The following is an 8,054-nucleotide window of genomic DNA, read 5'->3' on the forward strand; positions in this document are numbered from 1 at the left end:
AAATTCGACAATCAATTCTACATCAAGTAGGTGTTATTAAAACAATCAATTGTCATTAGACCAAGTAAAACATTGCTTTGATAGAAATTGACGGAACTGAAGTTATGAAAATGTTCACAAATGAATAAGAACAACTTTGAATCCATAAAGTTAAGAGAAATTATAGAGCAATATTAATGAGTTCATTTTTATGCTCTTGTTGTTCATGTATTTATAATAAGGGTTAATTACAATGACACCCCCTGAGATTTGCCCTATTAATAACCATATACAAGTTAGTCCATTTTTTTAACAATAACACCCTCTCAAGTTTGATAAAGTTAATAAAGACACCCCAATCCCTCTGGCATGAGATAAATTGACTCTATTGGCCTTTGACTTGTAAATTGACCTATTTCACCCCTGAAATTAATATTTTAACCTTCTTTAAATCTTTTTAATAAACAAAACTAACTCTCTTTACCCAACCCACCAACCATTAAAGAAGATTTATAGCAGTGGCAATGTGAAAGCCATCTCCAGACCTTTAAACAAAGAGCTAAATATATATATATAGATATCTATACAGGGCGAGAGGAAAAAATCGTCGCACCAACCATGGCATCACTGAAAAATCGTTGTTGCATATTAGGATTGAAAATATACGGCGGACCAAAAAATTATCGCCTTATATTTTGGAATATATCACTGAAAAAATCGTCTCCACCGGCAGCGATCCTAGTCCTCCCACTCGCACAATCAGTGACCCCACTAATGCCCACAATATTACAATCTATCTGAGCTACGAGAGCCCCTACAGCATAATTGGGCGGTCAAGAACTACCTCTGCCTTGACAACGACGTTATCTTTCTCCATGCACGTGCCACGAGCATCCTCTGCAGCGTCGATTGGGGTTCTCTATTTTATCATTTTAATTGCATATATATATATATATATATATATATATATATATATATATATAGACACACACACACACATATAACCACACACAATATATATTGAAGGTCTGTTTTTTTCCAAGTTCTTGATGGAATGTGCCCAATCAGCTTTTGTGAAATTTTCGTTTATAATGGTCAAAGAAAAAGGGAAAGGGGTGATTTGAAAATTAGTACTTTCTTCTTTGTATATCTATTCTCTTACTCTTACAGTGCTATAAATTCCTACAGTCCACTTGTAATCAACTTATGAGTTTGCTTAGTAAGTTTTTAGAAAGAAAAAAAAATAATTGCATTTACATATATATGTGACGACCCTGGATTTTACAAACCCAGTGTATCCCGTGATAACTCGAAACGGATCCAAAATGTGGAAGCAAAAGATAAAACCAAGGTCTCTAGAGATATAAACCATCCCTAAGACACCAATATAACCTTCCATGAAGTCAAGGAATTCAAATAATTAACCGAAAACGAAAGCTAGAATGAAAAGGTCAAATGGTACCCTATGGCACCAATGACAAATAAGAAGGCATGATCTAGTTCAAACTAGATCACGTATACCATTAATGGCTCAAACAAGATCAACGAAGTCAAGTGGAAATGAACCGATTGATAAAAGCCTAAAGAGGCAACAAAGAACAAAAACCTACAAGGCAGTCAAAGTGAGCCAGGAAAAAGCCAAGAAATGAGCTTTTATTTCGGTCGGCCGAAATGACAAACCGGTCGATTAGTTGTGGCTCAAAATGAAAGTTGGCTACTGGAATTTACAAAACACTGTTCAATTTAAATTGAACAAGGAACCGGTCAGCCGAAACAAGCCACCGGTTGACCGAAACAAGTCGAAATTTTGCAGAAAACTCTGTAAAACCATAAAATAATGAGGGATTCTCAAGCCTCACTCGAATCCCCTATGGCATGACTAATTTAATTTAAATGTTATTGTGAGACGATGTGAACATACACGCAAGTGTAAAATGGCATTTTAAACGCGTTACAATGGCCTATAGCCTTTGTAAGATTCATTTACAAGATTTTACATGCTAAGCCTCCAAAGTTAGTCAATATATATTTTTAAACTAAACATAGCACCAAATGAGTGCAAGTGCTAATATAAACATGCTTGGCCCTTGGCATCGTGTCATACATATCAAATGTGTACTAAAAGGAGTGCTTAGGCACTTATTACATATCCAAAATTGAAAACGACATGTTAAACCAAACATCACATTACAATTTCATAAGAGAAGCCAAACATGCTAACACTTGCGTGTTAACAAAAATACATTAAAAGAACTTCAATTCAACAAAATGACCTAGGGATATTGTGCATCCTGAAACTACGTCTTCTTGCCTGAAACAGGTCGCATTCAGCGAGGGGTGAGTAACCTGTATTACTTACAGGGAATGAGCATGCATAGACCTAATTTTTTACAAGGTTATTACATTAACATGAAACAATTCAAAAAGGTCATGCCACCAAACATCTATGTTCCAAATGAGTCTAAGGGACCATCTCAAGCTACACTAGCAATTGAAATGAATGACAACACACAAGTATACATACTCAAGTATACAAAACAATGTTGAACACGATATACGACATATAAGCATACATTTACAAGTATACCAAACCATATTAAACAAGTTTTGCAATGTCTAAGCATACATATACATATATACAATTAATATGAAAAACACGTAAGTCAAGTATACAAGAACAAGTATACTATGTTAAATGAGTTACGCATAAAACAAGTATACACGGCACAAGTATACTAAAATGAAATTTGACTACACGAAACAAATATACAAGGCACAAGTATACTAGATAGAGTTTAGATAGACAAACAAGGGTACAAGTTCAAGTCTGCTAAATGAGGTCTAAATACACGAAGCAAGTATGCAGTTTCAAGTATACTAAATGAAATCTAAATACATAAAGCAAGTATATAGTTTCAAGTATACTAAATGAAATCTAAATACACGAAGTAAGTATACAGTTTCAAGTATACTAAATGAAATCTGAATACACGAAGCAAGTATACAGTTTCAAGTATACTAAATAAAATCTAAACCCACAAGGTAAACACCAATTCTCAAGCTACAAGTGATCCATGATTAACAACTTGAAATTAAATACGAAATCAATTAGTGGAAAGAATAGGACACGTGGTCTCCGACCAAGCAAGGTACTACCTAGTGTGCACTTATGACTTAGAAGATTCTTGTCTCCGTACTATAGCTAAACCCTAGCCATCACCTGTAAATTGTCCTTACAAGTCTTCCAAAATCAATAAGTTCAAAACTTTTACAAAATCAATAAAAACCATCTCCCATGCACAAGTAAGATTGAATCCACACAAAACATGTCCTAGAATTCAAGTCTAAATAGCATATGATAAGTCAAGTCCTCAATATGCAATTTATACACAAAATAAGAATATTTTACAACAATTGAGCCAAATTACCATCATAAGCCACAAGTACTAAATAAGCTACAATTTAGTAACTAACTTTCAAGGTAATCAATTGTAACATTCTAAACAAGTTATATACCTACGCAAGATATATTTTAACAAGCTTTATAGAATAATGATACCCTATATCATGCTAAGTCCAATTACCATGATTTAAACATAAAAACAACTTCTAAAACATAGTTAAATCTATGGAACAAGTAGATATGATTTAATTAAATAAAAATAATTAAATTCTCTAGATTTCAAACCAATTCCAAATAATCTCAAATTAATATGTGTTAAAAGACATAGCATGGTCTTCACGTATATCACATTAATATCAAACTAAGTAATTAAAACACTTAAAATAAAATTAATTAAGCTAATTAATTAATTTTCTCTAGATTTTTAAACAGCTCCAAATGTCCTCAAATTAAAATAGGTTAAAGAACATACCAAGGTCTATTTTAATATCACATTACAAGTCAATTTTATGCTAGATACAACCATGTGAATTAAATTTTCATACACGAAAATAATTAAATAAAAGTCTCAATACTTATTCATATGTTTTCAATTTAATATATGTTAATAAACATATCAAGGCCTAATTTATTAGCATGCTACAATTTAATTCTAAGCTATATACATCCATATGAATTAAATCTTATACAAAGAAATAATTAAATAAAATTTCTAGATTTAATACAAAGGCATGCAAATAAGTTGTATAAGTATGGCAAGCACTCAATACAACACATACATAATCTTAAAAAATCCTCTACCTTAATTTGAGATGAAATCTCAAATACCACCAAAATGAAACCGCGCCGAATCCTACGAAACTTCGGGATTTTGTCGGGGATAACAAGGTGAACATTAAACCCTAAGGAGGCGACACCAAAATCCAAACTTGACTTCAAATCTGAACTCGAAAAATGGCCAAAACAGGATTCCAATCGGTTGGAATCGAAGGCCTTGTCAAGGCCGACATTAATGCCTAAAGCATCACCGAAAAATATTAAAGGGAAAGAGGCCAAAAAGAGAGAAAGAAGATGGAAGCCATGGCTAGGCGGCCAAGGAGGAGAGAGGAGAAGATGATACAAAATATCCCACTCACCCCCTTTTTATAGAAAATCTCAAAAAAGTGCTCCGAGCGGGTCCCGCCGGGCCCGGAAAAGTGGCATTTGAGCAGACGCGCTCAAACGGCAAAACACAGTGAACGAAAAAAAATCGAGATGAGAAAAATGAACAATAGAAGAAACAGCGTCGAAAACCGAGTCCCGAGCAGAGAGACATGCCCCAAACAAGTTCGGTGGTAACCGGGGTCAAAAACCCGAAAACTGAAGAGATTGACCGCAAGACAATTCTAAGAGTACACGACTCGACGAAATGTGAAATGAATCCAGCATGAGAATCCAAGCCCCAAGGAGACACTTTGCAATCAACTTTCATTAATTGCACAAAGGCCCCTACATAAAAGCATAATTGCGCAACTGGCCCAGAATGAAAATATCTTCCAAAAGATATTTTCTTAAAAACCCCTAATCAAAATATTTGCAAAAGATATTTATGAAAAACTGTGATACCCCTCGAATCCGAGACACGGGTTGATCAGGCCCAGGCCCAAACCCGAGGGATATCAAACAATTAAGGTATTTTAAATCGAACACAGTATATAAAGTGAAATACGAAATAATTTAATAAGCTGAAAGAAACTAAAAGGAAATCCTTGTATCATAATTAATCAAATCTGATAATCCAAAACTCCATAAGTTTACAACTCGGGAATCCATCCATTGGACCCCTTATTAAAATTCTCCAACCAAAATTGAAATAATAGAAATAAGATCCGAAACTATCATAAAAAAGATTCCTACATAATCAGAGGAATGAATATCTGTATCTGCTCTGCCCGTCCAAGCTCTAACCCTGGAACTGACGAACACCTGAAAAATAAAGAAGTGGGTCAGGCCCACATGCAAGTCCTGATCTACTACAATTTAACAGCAATCCGATACGCAGATACAACCTAGGAAGACTCAACAATAGCTAAAGTAGTCCATATATGTATATAATATACACTATAGGACGCTCGCTAGTCCAGTAGGTCTGTCTCAGCCTGAATAGAAGGCGACATGCAAATACACACCCTAAGGTGGGCATGAGTACCTAGACTTACCAGGGAACAACACCTATGTCCAGTTATCCATCCTAGGCAATATACGCGCTCTAACCATGGTCATGAGACTCAAGCTCATACCACAGCACCATATAATATATATATATAAAGTCCGTACTCCTCCTAATACAAAATACCATCCATTTGTGTAGTAGTCTGATATATGCATAACAAATCCATCCTGAAACCATAGTAGGTCATTCAATTCTCAATTGATATGACACAAGTAAGTGATGGACTTAACATTTATGATTAATCCATACCTTAATCCAAACTTAGGTAGGGCTTAGTGTCTGAACTAATCCGTACCTAGTATGACACCGTCCCATACCATTACATAGCATCCTCCAGTTTACGTAGTTAATAACACAGTATAATTATTTATTAACCACATCCCAGAATAAGCATAACTATAGTTTAACATGTATACAACCAATTTATGCATCAAATATAACATTTAGACATCTCATTACAGTTCTTTATATAAATGGAAAGACTGTACATTTAGCTCCTCCAGTTAACATAGTTGACGAAAACAGTATTTGATACTAATCAACTATACTCCAAAATTTGCATAAATATAGTTTAACATGTGTATAACTAAATTATGCATCCAATAAAAATTTTAGAATCCCAATTCCAGTCCTTTAAATTGATAAATTAAAATTATACAATTTACTTCTCCATATAGTACCATAACTGATGCATTGTATGGCAGATTTTAAACATCAGTTAATTCCAACTAAGAATACACATATTTAACTACTATATGCTTATATCAAAGCTAAAAAACATGTCTCGCAATTTAAGATTTCGTAGAGAAATAAAATTCCAAAAATAGTAGACAATAGAAATTAATTTTCAAATCATCCACCCACGGGTTCACTGTTTAATCTTAGATTAATTCTGTTCTCAATTCCTACTTGTAATCATGATTCCCAAGATTTTTATAAGTCTTAAACATTAAATTACAACATCCAGTAGCCTTTAAATAATTTTAGAAAAACCAATTTCAGCCAAAAAGTCCCTAAAACTCAATTCTGTGCGTTTTAAGTTGGAGCAGGCTCTTTAAAAACTTTGACCCTGCTCAAAACCATTTGGAGCCTACTCTAAAACATTTAGAGCCTGCCTTAAATCACTTAGAGCTGGCTCCAACTCTTTGGGAGCCGGCTCTAAGGGTTTTGGGAGCCTGCTCTCCCTCCCTTAGCAGCCATTGTCCGTTCTAGCTTCATCTTCTTCGATTCCGGTGGTTACCAGAGCCTCTGTAACATGTTTTAATTCATATTCTAGGTTCAATCTCAGTCCTAGGTACATATTAAACCACTGATATTCAATGATAGCGTGCATGGAACATAGGTTTAGAAGCAACGATCACAGAACCTTAGTCTGAAACTTTAAGCAACCCACAATAGATTAATTTGGTGAAATTAAATACGTTGTTAATTACTTATTCAAGAGTTCATTTAATGTCTCAGACTAATCCTCAAGCATAAACATATATTCACAACAAGAATTTAACACGAGATTTAAAACAAACCGCAACAAGATTTCAGTTAAAACTTTTAAGCAACACTAAAACAGATTAATTCAATGGAACTAAAAACTGATTTAAACATGCATATTAGATGAATCATAACATTCGTTTCATCTATTTTTAATCTTTGATTAATCCCTAGAGTCTTAACTAGGCATGCACAGAACACGAATTAACGGGAGAGAGAAGAACAGAGACTTGCCTCTGTAGTTTCAGATTTTGAAACTGTAATCCACCGTCTCTAAAGTTTCTGACAACGTCTTAGACTATCGTTCCACTCCTCCGGTGCTCTTGGTTCAACCCAGAAGCACTCCACTCCTTCCACCTTAAGCCTCTCTGTAAATTACTCAAACTCCCTCTCTGTTTCTCTGCCATCACAACTCTCCGTATCCCTCTGTAACGTGAAAAGAGTTTATGTGTTTTGTTTTCTAAAATCCTAAACCCACATAAAGAATATATTTATAGGCTCAATACTCCAACCATAATCCTTGTATAATTAGAGCCCTAATGAAACCCTTAGTCGACCCAAGAAAACCTAAGTTATAACATATGTCGGCTAAATATACATAAATCCTTTAACTTAATTAAACTACAATTTAATTTAAATAAATAAAAATACAAGTAATTAAACTAAATCACAATTAAATAAGAATACAAGTAATTAAACAAATATTACAATTAAATCATTTAATTCAAATAATCAAGCAAATAATTAATTAATCAAAACGAGCAAATGAATGTATTTAAAATGCACATAAATAATTAAAATAAATTACAGAACTATCCTTTAAAAATTAGGGGTATTACAAAAACACCCCAAGAAACATCAATGTTTCTGAAGATTCCTTTCATCCACGCCCCTGCGAGAAAAAGAAACAACCGGCGAGCTTTTCTCCAAAAGTAAATCTATGCGTTTGGAGGAAAACAACTGGAATGGAAA

Source organism: Cornus florida, unplaced genomic scaffold, assembly GCF_030987335.1.
Source record: "Cornus florida cultivar Cherokee Brave unplaced genomic scaffold, ASM3098733v1 CherokeeBrave_3.0.0_Hap2_Chr06, whole genome shotgun sequence".
Lineage (NCBI taxonomy): Eukaryota > Viridiplantae > Streptophyta > Magnoliopsida > Cornales > Cornaceae > Cornus > Cornus florida.